Source organism: Myodes glareolus, chromosome 10, assembly GCF_982192425.1.
Source record: "Myodes glareolus chromosome 10, mMyoGla1.1, whole genome shotgun sequence".
In the NCBI taxonomy this organism is placed as follows: Eukaryota; Metazoa; Chordata; class Mammalia; order Rodentia; family Cricetidae; genus Myodes; species Myodes glareolus.
This window is the reverse complement of record NC_142035.1, coordinates 8,569,679-8,586,063: the sequence shown is the minus strand read 5'-3', so window position 1 is coordinate 8,586,063 and position 16,385 is coordinate 8,569,679. Positions and strand designations below refer to the sequence as shown.

Genomic DNA, 16,385 nt, shown 5'->3' with positions numbered 1-16,385 from the left:
GCCAAGGCACTGTCACTGCTCCACTCCAAGTCGGTCATGACTCTTGCCCTGTTTACTCGTGTCCTGGCAGCCTCCCTCACTCCACAGATTTATGCCTCACATCTTACCAGCTTCCAGTGCCCTCTCATGCTTTGGAGTCAGGCCCACACTCTGACAAGGCTTCCTCAGGGTCATTCTTTCTGAGAGAGAGGTGTGGCTCTCTCCGCAGTCTCTCACCTCTCTCTGATTCCTCTCTCTCTGTTTTTTTCTGGTCTGATTTCTTGGAGTTTCTCAAGCACTCTACACTACAAAGTATTTCTAACTCCATGGCTCTGAAATCTGCCCCTCTGATGAAGATCCTCCACATCTTCTTTTAGAGTGTCTGAAAAATTAGGGGTGGCGGTGTGTGTGTCTCTGTGTGTGTGCATGTGTATATGTCTGTGTGTGTGTGCGTGCACGCATGTGAGTGCAGGTGCCCGTGGAGGTCAGAAGAGGGCGTCAGATCACCTGGAGCTGGAGTTCCACAGGTGAACGGCCTGATGCTGACTGCTGAGCACCCAGCTGGGGGCCGCTCGAAGAGCAGTCTGAGCTGTGAAGGTCCTAGTCCTCTTTCCAGCCCCCACCCTCTGTCTTACGCGGTGCCTCCTCCAGGAGCCCATCCCCAAAACTCCAGCTAAAGCTCTCCTGCCACACCTCTCTCCTTTCTCCCTGCAGTGTCCCAACACCTTCACTAACCTCATCCATCTCAGACTTTGTCCTTACCCGCCCACAGACCAGCATCTCCACAAAGACAGAAGCTGTGTTTATTTTGTCCAAAACAGTTTCTTATGTATCATGGGCAGTGTCTTAATTATGGTTTCTATTGCTGTGAAGAGACCCATGGCTATAGCAACTCTTATAAACATTTTACTGTGGTGGCTTACAGTTCAGAGGTTCAGTCCGTTATCACGATAGTAGGACATGCTGGCATGCAGGCATATAGGGTGGCAGAGAGGTGTCAGGAAGTCTGAGACACTGGGTGGTACCTTGAGCATATGAGGCTACAAAGCCCACCTCCACAGTGACACATTTCCTCCAACAAGACCACACCTACTATAATAAGGCCACACCTCCTAATAGTGCCACGTCTTTTGGGGGGCATTTTCTTTCAAACCACCCCAGTCAGTGAGGCCACAAAAGACATCTTATAACTCTGTACTGCTTAAATGCTTAGCAGATGAATAGAGGGATTAAAAGTTTCAAATAGGGGCTGGAGAGAAGGATCAACATCAAAAATGCTCATTGATCTGGCAAAGGACCTTGGTTCAGTTCCCAGCACACACATCAGGTGTCTCACAACAGCCTTTGACTTTAGTTCCAGGGGATCCAACACCCATTTTCTGTGGGCACCTACATGCATGCATACTGTGTTTGTGGTTTTACATTTTGTCCATTATAAGCATCTTGTAGCTTTATTCAGAGTGTGTGTGTGGGGGTGTGGGGATGGTGGTGAGTGTGTGCATGTGCCTAGGTGTGCATGTGGAGGTCAGAGGACAACTCTTCATACTCCACCTTGTCTTTGAGGCAGGGTCTCTCTCGCTGTTGCTGTGGCTGCATACCCCAGGCTAGCTGGCCTAGAACTTCTGTGCAGCTCTCTTGTCCACCTCTCTTATTTCACATAGAATGTGCGATTACAGATGCACACTACAAAATTCAGCTTTTACACGGATCAGTTGAGTTAGGGTCATTAGGCGCCTGTGAAAAGCACTTTTACCCCTGAGCTAGCTCCTCGGCCCACACTTTAATTTATTAAGTCCTTACATGTTGCTCTACTTCCTTTGGCAAATTACCAGGGTGAAATTTATAGGTCAAGAGTTAAGCAAATTTTATAAATGGATATTCCTGCCAGACAGCAGGGGTGACAGTCCAGACAGCAGGGGTGACAGTCCGGACAGCAGGGGTGACAGTCCAGACAGGAGGGGTGACAGTCCAGACAGCGAGGGTGACAGTCCAGACAGCAGGGGTGACAGTCCAGACAGCAGGGGTGACAGTAGGTTCCCTGCAGTTCTGACCATGCAGGCAGCTCTGTGTCTCTGCCAAGTAGGTTGGTAGAGCATGCAACACCTGTAACACACCCAGGACAGGTAGGGGAAGAGGATGTGACCAGGGACTGTCAGCCAGGAGCTTCAGGTGCGGCGGCAGAAGAGGATAAGTCTGGCTCCATGCTTTCCTGGCCCTTCATCACCACACACACACACACACACACACACACACACATACACACACGCATGTGCGCACGCACGTGCATACAGTCTTTTCCCTTATCTCAAGGGTTGGGGTCATTCTTGAATTCCCCATCTGTTCTTCCACTGCTGCCAACTCCCCAGGGGAAGGATGGGAGGGTGGCAGGGAGCCCTTTTCCCTTCCTCACACCACTCAGGGCATGAGCTTCCAGGAGCCCACAGAGACTCTGCATTTCTAACTATTTTGATCACTTCCCCCAACAGAGGAGGGTGAAATACAACAACCTTGCTCTTAGGTCAGATTTTGGCCTTCTTCCCTTGGTAGTTTCTAGAAACCCAGGACAAACTAATCTTGGTCTGAATGTCTCAAACCAGAAAAGCATTTCCGTTAGAGGAATGGAATGCTTTTTGATTTTTGTGAGCGATTATAACCCAGACAAGATTATTAGTCATAATACATCATTATTCATTATGAAAATAATAAAATGGCCAGTTTTTACAAAGATCTATTTATATGTATGAGTGTTTCTTCTGAATGTATTCATGTGTACTATATGCCTGATTTAAGGGAGGTCAGAAGAGTGTGTCAGGTCCCCTGGGGCTCGAGTTACAAACAGCTGTGGGCTGCCATGTGGGTTCTGGGAATTGAACCCTCATCTTCTGGAAAAACACGTGCTCTTAAGAACTGAACTATTTCTCTAACCCCTCAAGGTTAGTTTTGAAAGTCAACTGGACATACCTAGAATCACATGGGAAAGAGAGTGTCAGATGAGAGACTGTCTAGATTAGCTTGGCCTGGGGTCATGTCTGTGCAGATTACCTTATTAGTGGAAGGCCTGCCCATTGTGGGTAGCACCATTCCCCGGGCATGGAATCCTTGATTGTATAAGGGGGAGAGTGCAAACTGGGCCTAAGTGTGTATGCATGTTTAACTCATGTTAATTCACTTCACTGCTTTCTTCCCTTAACTGCGGCTATAATTAGACCAGTTCCTGATGATATCACCTGTACAGTGCTGACGTCACCTCTATAGTGACAGGCTATAACCTGGCTGAATTCCCGCTGACATCACCTCCACAGTGCTGGTGCCACCTCCACAGTGCTGATGCCACCTCCACAGTGACCAGCTGCAACCGGGCTACGTGACCTGTTGTAGGAGGCTGCTTGTTTGTTCCCTGGCCACCTGGCAGCTCAGACTCAAAATAACCATACAGAAACTGTATTAATTAAATCACTGCTTGGCCCATTAGCTCTAATTTCTTAGTGGCTAGCTCTGACATATCAATTTAATCCATCTCCATTAGTCTGTGTATTGCCACAAGGCTACGGGCTTACTGGGTAAAGTTCTGGTGTCTATCTCTGGCAGGGCGACATGGCTTCTCTCTGACTGTGCCTTCTTTTTCCCAGCATTCAGTTTAATTTTCCCTGCCTACTCTATTCTTCCCTGCACAGGTCATAGACAGTTTCTTTATTAACCAGTGGTATTCACAGCATACAGAGGGGAATCCCACACGAGTGACCAAAACAAACCCTCACTCCCTTTAGCTGTTTTTTTTGGGTTTTTTTTGTTTGTTTGTTTGTTTTTGGGTTTTGTTTGTTTGTCTTTTTTTGGGTTTTTTTTGCGAGACAGGGTTTCTCTGTAGCTTTGGAACCTGTCCTGGAACTAGCTCTTGTAGACCAGGCTGGCCTTGAACTCACAGAGATCTACCTGCCTCTGCCTCTCGAGTGCTGGGATTAAAGAAGTGCGCCACCACCGCCCTGGCTCCCTTTAATTGTTCTTGTCCTTGTCCGGGTGCTTTTTCAGGGCCACAGGAAACAAAACTGAGACAAACGCACACCGTCCAATATTGTGGGTTTACAGAACACAAACCACCGTATACATACAAGTGCACTGTCATTTGATCTCACTGATAATAGCCTGCCACCGGGTTACAATCTGTAGTTGTTCAGACAATGACACGGTGATGTGGGACTCCCCTCTGCATGCTGTGGACATGTTTTGTCACCACTGGCTAACAAAGAAGCTATTTTGGCCTATGGCAGGGCAGACTAGAGCTAGGCGGTAATACTAGGCAGAGAGAAAGGAAGAGAGAAGGCCAAGGCAGGCAGATGGTAGGTAACTGCCCACGAAGCAAGAGGTAACAAACCACGAGCCTCTTGGTAAAATATAAAACAACACAAATGGATTAATTTAAAATGAATGAGTTAGTTAATAGGAAGCCTGACCTAAGAGACCAAAAGTGTTATAATTAATATAGTTTCTCTATGATTATTTGGGTCTGGGCAGCCGGGAAAATAAAGCGTCGTCTCCTTTTACAACACGGGTGGTGAGGTTGCTGGCCCAGAGTTTACAGATGTCAGGACTCCACCACCTTTGACACTACAGACCTTCATCACCATCAGCTCAGCTCAACTGAGCAGTAAAATTCAGCACCATGTAAATGAAACGCGGGGTCTGAGAAGCCAATAGCTTCAGAAAGCGTGCCTGTACACATATACTAAATTCCGAAATTTTCCAATACCTCCTACAGCTTAAATCCTTAGGCCCCGCCCTTAGAATTTGCCTAAACCACATCACTTTTATTTCTTAGACACGCCTTTGTAATGATGTATATAGTGTGTCTCCGTTATCAGGACTTTCCCAAACCCTTCATCTCAGTCTCGCAGAAATAGTCCAAAGCATTTTACACTTGATGTTTGAGGCCACACGGTGTCCAAGGATTATCAATAGCCCATTTCGTCTGTCCAGTCTTTATGCCTAATTGTGATGAAGAGTCCCAAATACCCATCATGCATCCTATTCTCAGTTCTCTTCTGCCACTTCTGCGTTTGAATATTTTCCCTTTAAGAGTCTCCATTATGGCCTCAGCAGTCTTTCTGGAGTTCTTGGAACGCGTTGGTTAGATTCCTGCCCCAGGTTGTTGCATGAGCTCTTGCCAGGGAATAATATTCCGTCTTCCTTCCTTCAAGTCTTCGCCAACTGTTACATTTTCATTGAACTCCTTCCTGACCACCCCACTTTCAATTGCTACAACTCGCGCAGTCCAGCCTGTGTTCTGGGGCATTCACTCTAACATAGGCTTCCTCCTCCCACCAGCGACCTGCAGTAGTGATTGCTGAGACAGCTTTGATTTTCACAACGGAGGGTCCCACTGACATCTGGTAGGCAGACTCCGGGAATACTGCCAAGCAGATCCTGCAATACATAGGGCAGGGAATTTTCCAGCCTGGGCATCAAGCTAGAGCAAGGAGCTGGAGAAATCCCTCGTTGGATTAAAAATATCAGCCATTCATTCCTTTGTGCCTCTTTTCCCCCTACAATGGGAAGCTGTGTTCTTCTTCACCAATGTCCACCACTTACACCTGGACTTGTGCCCGTAGCAGATGCTCCAAAAGAATGGATGAATGAACAAATGAATGATTTGATCCAAGTCAGACTGGTGTCATTCATTTTTATTAAGGAGTGTGCTGACGAGTTTCCAAAATCACAGCCTATACATTAGGCTTCTCCAAATTTAAAAGAGTTCACCTTCATTGCTTTTCCTGTACCTGTGATAAAATGTTCTGACTTGAAGCAACTGAAGGGGACAGGACCCCCTTAGCTCCTGGCCAAAGTCCATCACAGCAGGGCAGTCAAGGCACCAGAAGTCTGCAGAAGCTGATCCCATTAAATATGAAGTCAGAAGAAGGGAGCAACGAATACATACATGCTGGAGCTCGCCTGGCTCACCTGCCTAGGGAATGGTGTCGCCCACACTGGGCAGGTCTCCCCACGTCAGTTAACACAATGAAGGTTTTTTCTATCAGGCGTGCCCAGAGGCTGATCTCCCAAGAGACTCTAACTTTTGTTACTGTAACAACGCTTTCTTAGCCATCATTCTTTTGCTGTGAAGAGACACATGACCACATCAACTCTTATAAAAGGACACATTTAACTGGGACTCACTTACAGCTTCAGGGGTTAGTCCATTATCATCACGGTGGGGAGCATGGCAGCATGCAGGCATACACAGTACTGGAGAATGAGCTCAGAGTTCTGCATCCAGATCCACAGGCAGTAGAAAGGGAGAGAATGCCTGGGCCTGACATGGGCGTTTGAAACCTCAAAGCCTACCTGTAGCAGGTTTTTTCTTTTGGGCCACCAACCAGCTCCCAAATCGTGCCACAGAGACTTATTGTTAGTTAGGAATGCTCTGTCTTAGCTTATGCTTGTCCCACTGGCTCTTATAATTTAAAGTAACCCGTTACTCTTTATCTCTGTTTGGTCTCAGGGCTTTTTACCTTTCTGTATGTCCTGGTTTCACTGCTTCCTCTGTGTCTGTCTGTCTGGCAGACCCCAGGCAGTGCCCTCTTTTGCTCCCTCGTTCTCTCCCCTTTCTCTTCTGGAGCCCGGATTCCTCCTCCTACTTTTTCTCTCTGCTTGCCAACCTACCTGTCCCTCTCCTGCCTAGCTATTGGATGTTCAGTTTTTTATTAGAGTGATCAGGTGCCTTAATCAGGCAAGGTGAAGAAAATGTAACACAACTTTACATAGCTAAAGTAATATTCCACAACAGCCACACCTAATGACATACTTTCTCCAACGAAGCCACACCTACTTTTACAAGGCCACGCCTCCTAATCCTTATAATCCTTTCAAACAGTTCCACTCCCTGGTAACCAAGATTTCAAATACATGCATCTACGGGGAGCATTCTTATTCAAACCACCACAAACAGGACCATAACTTTGTCCTGTGAAGTACCTTGAATATATAAGAAACTCAACACAGTTAAGAGCTATGGCTGTTTTTCCAGAGGACCTGGATTTGGTTCCCAGCACCCACATCTTTAACTCCAGTTCCAGGGGATTTGATGTCCGTATCTGGCCTCTGAGGCAAAACCCTCACATGCATGAAATAAAAATATGAGTCAAACAAACAGAGATGCTTCAGCAGGTGAAAGAACTTGCCGCTAAGCCCGATGACGTAAGTTCCATCCCTGGGATCCACACGGTAGGAGAGAAAGGACTCCCACGAGTTGTCCTCTGACCTCCACACACATGTGTGTGAGCACTTGCATACACATAAGTAAGTGCAGCTTTAAAACAATACCTTTTATTTATTCTTTGACAGCTTCATACATCCATACAGAGTATTTTGAATATAACCAACCCAGGGCCCCACTCACCCCAGACCCCCAATACAGGCTCCCTTCCATCTTCATGCCCTCTCATTTTATTTTGTAATCCGCGTAGTCCAGCTGCCTGCTGGGTAGTCACTGATCACGTTGGCTTGACATTCGGAAGGTCTGCTGCAAGTGATCAGAGCTTCAGCGAGCTTGTGCTGGTGAGAGTCCAGAGCACAGCACGCCACAACTCTCCCGCCATCCTCCAGCTCTCCAGCTTTCTCTCTCTGTCCCTCTTCTCCGGCGTCCTCTGTGACTTGGGGCGGGAGTGATATAAGAGTTGAGTTAGGGTTAATCTTGCAACAGTCACTCTCAGCGTTCGGCTCAGTTGTGGGTCTCCACGTTGACTGCTGGATGCTGCAGAAATGAACTTCTCTGACTAAGGTCGAGGGTGGCGTTAGCTACACTCCTGAGCATTGCTTCTAGAGAAACAAATCTCATATTCACAAAACCCCATAGATCAATGTCTCTCATATCTCTATTAATAACCACTCCAAATGGGGGAAATATCAAATGATTAAACACATTTTAAAAATAATTCAACAAACTGGTAACTCCACAGCATGGAGTATTCCTCAGCAATAAGACCTACGGGCACAGGCAACGGTCTGGATCAATGCATAGCAAAGCCCATTGGGGGAAAATGTCTATCCAAAATAGTCATAGCATATGTCCCTGCTTATATAACAGCCTTGAAATGGGAAATCAGGAATGGGGGACACATTGATCCATGGCTGCTAGGAGTGAGGAATGGAGGGGGCCTGAGGCACAGGCCAGCAATCCCAACCTGATGGAGGCTGAGCCAGGAGGTTTGTGGTTTGAAGGCAGCCTGAGCTACATAGTAATCTACCCTGAGCTCTGTGTCCACATCGGTGCCAGCACCCGACTGTGACCAAACACTGCCACCTTGTAAGGTGCCACTGTGGGGTAGTACTAGGTTAGAGGATTTCTCCGACTAATCCTTTCACTGCCTGTGAGACTGCTTCAAGAGTCAGAAGAGAAAGAAGCCCCATGGGATAGTGCTGGAGGTGTGACAAAGAGCCCCTCCAGCATCCCGATGAGCCCAGAAAAATCAAATAAATTAGCATGTGGTGTTAGCATGTCAAGTTAGACTACAGCCATATGGTGGCTATTCTGTAGCCATAGATTTTACTGAGGAATGTGTGACAAGGAGGAACAATGCCCTCTATCGTTCTAGGAGCCACCAAACACACTATGTCATACTTGTCTGGCTCTATGCCACACTGGTTCTCATGAGGATTGATGAAGGAGAGTCTGCTTACAATTCCAATTTTGCAGATGAAGAAACTGATGTATGAAAAGAATAAATACTTGCCTACGGTCAAAGAGCAGAGTTGAGATTGAACCCTGACCTCTGCAATTCCTTAGCGAAAGGCTTGCAGGCACCACCCTGCCTTCACCGGCTCATCTCCCCACTCCTGGTTTACCCAAATATCCACCCAGCAATGGATTTGATCTTAAGTTCCCTCCTCCCTATTCTTCTTCACTGATGGATATTTTCCCACGTTCCCAAAAGTTATGTGATCTCGTTGATCCTAAAGATGTGTGGGGCTCTAGTCTAAGACGGGAATGGTACTGCAGGCCCAGGAAGATGAAGGAGGACATCCTGAGGAAAAGCGTAGGGACAAACAACAACAGTCAGCTCCGTGTGTGTGTGTGTGTGTGTGTGTGTGTGTGTGTGTGTGTATGTGACATTTAGTTTGTTGTCACAGCCCCACCCCAGCTCAGAATAATCTAAATGGGCAAAGGCACTACTGGAAGAAAACATGAGGGAAATGTGCGATTCTAGACTTAAAGGTTTTTGTGTCTATGAAATGAAACCTGGAAGTCACGAAGAGAAAGAGTGCAAAGCAAAGAATCCGAACGTCTGTACAAAACCTTCATGGAGCAGGTGTGCTAACAGGCACCCAGGCATTGCTGGTCGAAGCAGAAATTAAGAGGGCAAGTTTGGGCAATTTTTAGTAAATATTTGGTAATTTTTTGTAAGTACTTTCCAAATATTAAAGAAAATTGCCTAACAATTTCATTTGTAAGAGTTTATTCTAAACCTGACATCACACGGGCTAAATGACAGAAGGAAAAGGGTGTCTGCTGTAGGAAGGTTGACAAAAACAGTTGGGGAGACAGGAAAGACCATGAATAGGACATGGCTGAAGACTTGATGGCCTGTCTATCTTTATGTAGACTGCTTCTTAGGCACGAGGAATGAGGAAGTCTCTATGTGCAGACCAGGAAAACACGACCTGAGCAAACAGCGTGGAGCAGACAGTGGGTAATTCTAGATTACCATATCTAAAGGGAGAAATGGGAAATCAGATTTTATTTCTGCCCAAAGAAACGATAGAAAGATACACTAACATACAAATGATGTTCAGCCAGTGACATGGTAGACACATGTATCGATTGTAAATTCTTGTTTTGAGTCAGGAGAGTGCATTACCATGTTGGTTTTAAGTTTTAGGGACAGGCAGGGATGTGATTTCCTGCCTTCTCCCTCTAAGGAAAACTGCGGCTTCCTCTGCAGCAGGGTCTTGGGAACAGGACCATAGTTGCTGAAAGCTGGGCTAGCGGTGACTTCATTTGGAATCTTTACACCAAGAACGGGGCAAAAGCACAGGAGCTCCAACCGAAGGAAGAGGAGGAGGCACGAAAGGGACCTCGGCTCATGTTCATGCCTTGACTCCCCTAGAAATTGGAGCTGAGCCGGGTGCTGCCTGGGATCAAAGGAAAGCGAGGGACCGGCTCTCCTCTCCCCTGGGATGCTGGGACAGCAGCGAGGGTTTCATCTGCCAGGCAACCCGTGCCTCCCACTCTCTTTCTGGAGCAGAGGCACCTCCGTGGAGCCATTAGAATCCAGGAAGAAAAAGATGCTAATTTGCCTAAAAAGGAAGTAAATCAGCTACTGGGAGGAAGATACCCAAAGCATTTTGGGTGACTTCATTAGGGAATTGTGATTTTTCCAAACACAATATATTTTTTTTTCTTACTACGAAGCTCACAGTTACTGAGGAAAATCAAAGATGTATTATCAGTGTAGGAAAATGTTGCTTTTATTTTTCTCACAATTCCTACTTCAATTTTCACTGATTGATAAAAATGAGTTCTCATGCTTTAAGCACAGGGCCAGGCAGGGAAAGAATGCAAATGAAGCAACCTAGGAACAGTCCATCAGGAAAGGGCATTTCTACTGCCACTGTCGGACGCGCTGAAGACAGGTTTCTTTGAAACGCCAGCGTTGTTTCAGAGCAAGGAATTGTCACCCAAGGTCTGGATCGCTGAGTTTGGGAACTGAGGAGAGAGAGAGAAACCATCTCTGGGCACCCCGTGACCAGCAAGAGAGGGATCTAGATGTCCAGTGTGACTTGGGATGGTCCAGCCTCATAGCGCCACCTACTGGAAGAATCGGGGAAATGTTGGGTTGTGGATTTTGGTTTGTATTTTGCTTGGGGGATTCACTCCATGGCTCATTTTGGGAAACAGACAAACAGGGCTTGCTAACTCATACTTGTAATCCCAGTACTTGAGAGGCTGAAGCAGGAGGATTGCCTCGAGCTTGGAGCCAATTTAGGTTATATTACAATACTCTGTCTCAATCTCCCTCCCCAAATTAAAACAAACAGCCTAAAAATAATGGAAAATATAAAGAAACAAATAGGAAAACTACGTTCATTAAGCCATCATGGAAAAGAAATCACTACTAATAATTTCAGTATTTTTCATTCTATTTTTCTCTGTGGAAGAGTTGGTGCATGCAGAGGCTGGCGGAGAATTAAGATATAGTGGGTTTTTCTCACTCTGAACTTTTCTTGCAAAGGACCCTAGAATTGAAAAAAAAATCCCGGTACTGGGGATTGGAAAAATCAAACACTCAATTGGAAGAGTGTTTATCCAGCATCCACAAAGCCCTGTTCCCATTCCCAGCACTGCGATAAATAAAAAGCAAATAAATAATCTTGTGGATAAAATGATGCTAAATGCCTCAGAAAATAAATTTAACTCTAAAGGTGAGTGTGCTTGGAAAAAAATAGCTTAAGTGTGTGTTGTCACCATACAGGATGGAAACAAGCTACATAGAGATCCATGTCGACCAGACTTTGAAAGGAAATAAAATTAACCTGAAAATATAAAACCCTAAGAGCTGGAGAGATGGCTCTGCAGTTAGAAGCATTTGTTGCTATTAAGGCAAGTATAGCACCCACGCAGTGGTTCACAGATATCTCCTCTGTAATTCCCACTATAGGGGTTCTGACGCCCCCTTCGGGCCACTGAGGACACTGCATGCATATGGCACACAGATAATCAAGCAGGAAAAATACATATGTAAAACAGAATGATATATGTATATATGTACATACGTATGTATGTACATACATGATACATACATACATATCCTCTGCCATGTTTTCTGAAAGAGATCTAAGAATTCTTACTTTCCCTCTGCCTTCCTCTATGGGGGAAGAAAGAGGCAATTCTGCCAACTTTATTTGCTTTTTCTAATTGAGCCCAGTAACTGAGGCATTGCGGAGGTGCCACACTGAAAACGACCATCCGTCTTTGTTCCTCTGCAGACAAACCTTAGCTTGTGTAAAGCTGTCTGTGTCTCCCCAGAGAAGTCGATCAAGGGCTCCAGACACTGGATTTACATCACCCAAAGCCATGGGCTCACTGGGGAACGTAATTCTTCTATTAACCATACTGATTGTTTGTGACTAACTGGTGATGGAGGGGGTAGAAAAAGCATCGAAGAAGGCCAATGGTTCCCCCTTGCTTCCTGTCCCAAGAGTCTCCTTCCTCCTCCCTCCCTCCCTTCCTTCCTGTGTCTCAGTGGCTCTTCTTGACCCGAAGGCTAGCGGTTTATTAGCTTCATTCCCATCAGCACAGACAAGTGAACAGAGATTTTTAGTTTAGTGGAATGTTCTTGCTTGTGTTTTTGTTTTGGAACAGGGTCTCATGCAGTCCAGGCTGGACCCAAACTCACTGTATAGCAGAGGACAACTGTGAATTTCGGATCCTCCTACCTTCCATCTTCCTGATGCTGGGCTTCCCGGCTTGGGCCACCATGCCTAGTTTACGCAATGCTGGGACTGGAACCCGGGGTCTCAGGCACACTAGACAGACACTTTGCCAGCGGAGTTACAACCCTAGCTTTCGGCTTTTGTTTTTGGCATTAGTAATTACTTTGGGGCTGCACCTAGGGACACATGCGTGAGCTCACTCTTACTTAGGGCATGAAATGGAATATGAGTTTTGCGGTTGGCAAGGTGTGGAGGACACACATGTTAACAGGGGAGAGGGCAACGCGGGCTTGCAGGGGGCACCTCTGCCACCTGCGTCCCTCTAGACTGATAACTGAATTCACAGTTATTAGTGGGGTAAAACCTCAGCATTAATAACAGACTCAGACTAATACAAACTCATAACCCACTGTTCATAACAGATAGTTTGTGGGCTTAACAAACTTTCCCAACAGTGTGAAGGGTTTTCAGTGCTGCCGAAATAGGGCAGTAGACTCTCTAAGCACTGTTTGGTGTTGTGGAAAGAAAGAAAGAAAGAAAGAAAGAAAGAAAGAAAGAAAGAAAGAAAGAAAGAAAGAAAGAAAGCAAGCACATACACACACATGCACGCATACACACACGTACACGCGCGCGTACCCCCCCCCACATACACTCTTTTCCTTGTCATTTGAGATAACACTTTCCGCATTGCCCTCCCATCCATTTTAATGGCCACTCTTCTATTCCCAACCCCAATCCACCTACAGCTTAGACCCTCAGGAGCTGATTGCTCACTCATTCGCTGTTTCCTTTGTGGTTGTTTGTTTGTGTTGCTTTTTTGAGACAGGATCTTGTGCAGCTGAGGCTGGCCTCTCGCTCACTGCCTAGCAGAGGATAACCTTGAACATCCCAGTCTTCTGCCTCTCTGCCTCTCAAGTGCTGGGATTACAGACAGGCACCATCACATCCAGCTTCTTTCTCATTTCAGAGCTTGGTGAGCGCTTCTGAGGGCCTTGCTGTACGAAAGGAGAGCAGGAAGCAAAAACAGCAAGCTCGCTCGCTCTTCAGATGTGGGGCCCCAGTGACTGAAGCCATCCCTTAAGAAAATCTACGAGGACTGAGGAGATGGATCAGCGAATAAAGATGCTTGCTGCCAAACCTGACGACCAGTGATTGATTCAGGGACCCCATGAGATGGGAAGAGAAAATCATTCCCACAGGTTGTCCTCTGACCTATGTGCATGCGTGGACACAGAATAAATAAATAAATGTAACAATGAGAAACTTGGGAGAGGGTCAAGGAAACTCATTAGATGAGACACTAGGACTAGGGAAGCCAAACAACTTTCTCTTGTACAAGGGTCGTGTTTAAATAATCAGTACAGAACTTGAATACATTTAAAAGCAAAGAGAAGCATTTTGAGATCTTAAGGTCTCGTCCCTGGCACCCGTCACTCACCCTGGCACCCCCCCCCCCCCACCACCACCACAAAGATAGCCCTGGAAGGACCACGGGGGAAACAGAAACCCAGTGTTTCCTTTTATAACCAGGAAGGCCTGATTTCCATCATAGGATCATTTTGTGCACGTGCGAGGAAATCTATTAAATGTTTATCTTGGAAGCTCGGTTCAGCTGGGGAGAGAGAGGGTAAGAAAGCCACGTCCCTGCCAACCAGTTGGTCCGTGTGAATCACAGCTCAGTCAGACTTTCAGGTCTATAATTTATCTTTTCTTTGGCCTCTGGGGTAAATGCTCCATTTGTGTGTGAATTCTGGCCTTGTTTTAATTATGCTATGGTCTGAATGTAGTTTTATAAGGCACACAAATGAGATTGTCATTCCGAAAACACAGATTTGTGTGTTCCCCTCCCCTCCCCCAGGATGAGATGGGGGCTGGTTATCTCGGCCCTAATTCAGGACTCGGTGGGTCAGTGGCTGGAATTCCAAACCCAGCATGTGGTGACAGTGGGGGGTGGAGGCACAGAACTGTGGGGGATGGGAGCCGGGGAGGGAAAGCTGACATGGCAGAACCCAGCGCATAATTCACCCTAAGAATTCTGAATCCAGTGTTTAATCCAGTGTTTAACTTTGCGTTGTGGTGGTACTAGCTGCGAGAATGGAATTAATTGGGACGTTTTATTCGTGTTATTTTCTGAGGGCTGTATTTTCTCACTACACTTAAAAAAAAAACAAATTGGTTTTCCTCAAAACACAGAAGTAGGCCACAGGGACCAGATAAGAAATCTGTACAAATTAGAAGGCTACGGAATTTTTTTTTTTTGCCGTTCAATTCTTAAAAAACTTTGTACATATATGTATTCAAATATCTGCGCTTGTGGGCTGAAGGAGAAATGGTTATCTTATACTTTGCAATAAAAATACTTTACATGAGCAAAGTACACAATGGACACTCAATATTTCCGATTTCAGCGATATCGCCAACCCCCCAAAAATGCAAATTTGAAGTGTAACGCAATTAGCCACACACAGTTCCTTGGCAAATATAAGTAGGAGAGGTCTTTTCTCCAGGAAAGAAAGTATGCTTGTAATTGGGGGCGGACTTGCTCTGAAAGATGATTTCAACCTCAACCCCCCTGGGCCGGACTCCTCCACACTTGCTGTGTCGCCCCCACAGATCACATCTCGAAGCCAATCTCACCTGGGAACCACAACTAAGTCCAGCTGCCGTGTGGGAGGGTGTCCCTCGTCCCAGCCCAACAGAGGAGGCCAATTTCACAAAGCACCACCTCAAAACCGTTGGCCATCAAGAGAGTCAGGGTGGACTGAGTATGCCTGGGGTTTGTGTCTGAACACCTTCAAGATCTGGCTGGCGGATGCTGGTTTGATTTGTTTAATTGAGGGGGATTTGGTCCAGTCACTAGGCCGCCAGGCACAACGGGTAGAGCGCAGTTCTTCTCTATCTCCTTACGAATAGCTTGATTTTTTTTCCCTCACTCTGGTGACGGCCTGGCTTCGAATCCCTACACCTTATAAACCTAGGGCTGTTCCAAAGCCACCACCCCTGAGTGGCTCTCGGAGCCCACGAGCAACGGTGCAAACCCAGCCAGAGCTTCTCTACCCGGGCGATGGGGATGAACAGTTGCCCTCCATTGTGAATCACGGATATGGGTGACCAGCTCATAGCCCTCAGAGGAGCAGCGCAGGGCTCTTGGCTTGTGCACATGGCGAGGCGCTTTCTGCAGCAAGGCTGACGCCGCAGCGAGTCCAGACCCCTCCTGCACGCTGCTCAATGAACTGTCAAACTAGTACAGTTGTTTGGGAGTGGACGCGTGGCAGGGCATTTGAAAATAAACCCTGAGTCCAAATCTGTGGGCGCAGTGAGAGTGTTGCTAGCAAGAGGCATCAATGCGTTGGTCTAATTGGTTTTTTTTTTTTTTTCAACTTCAACTGCCCGGACATTTTGTCTGGAGTCTTATAGTCATGGCATAATTAATTCTTTGGGGGTTTGTTTGTTTGTTTTTTGTTTTTGAGACGCGGCCTTATGTATCTCAGGCTGGCTTTAAGTAGCCAAGGATGACCTTGAATGTCAGATTTTCTTGCTTCCACCTCCCAAGCGATGGGATTAAGAGCCTGAGTCTCCATACCTGGTGTATCCAGGACTGGAGATCAAATCCAGGGCTTCAAATACGCCAGGCGAGCACTCACACGGGGATGTAGAGCACCCCCAGCCTGGTACTTAAGCTTGTTAGAAGTAATTTCCGTTACTCTAGGTACCTTTCTGTCTGGGCTCATGAACATGGCCCCGTACCCCCAGGCTTGGATAAGGAGGCCAGGTTTATCTCTCTGGACGTCACCTGCCACCTCTTTTTTTCCATAAAACAGAGGTTACAGATACTTAGCTCTTTGGATGTTCTGCCTACACAAACACAGAGAAGAAGCTAAACTTACCTTGTCTAGGACCTCGGAGACCATGGGGTGACATGCGTAGTAGTCTCATGCGGTCAGTGTCCCCCCACAGAAGCACCCATTGGAGAGGAAGTAGGT

General features: G+C 46.5%; 1 protein-coding gene across 10 annotated transcripts in view; it reads right to left on the bottom strand.

The window, feature by feature from the left end:
* The window catches only part of Bcas1 (brain enriched myelin associated protein 1), an 83,230-nt gene that overhangs the window by 43,663 nt on the left and 23,182 nt on the right, over window positions 1-16,385 (bottom strand). The window lies entirely within an intron of this gene.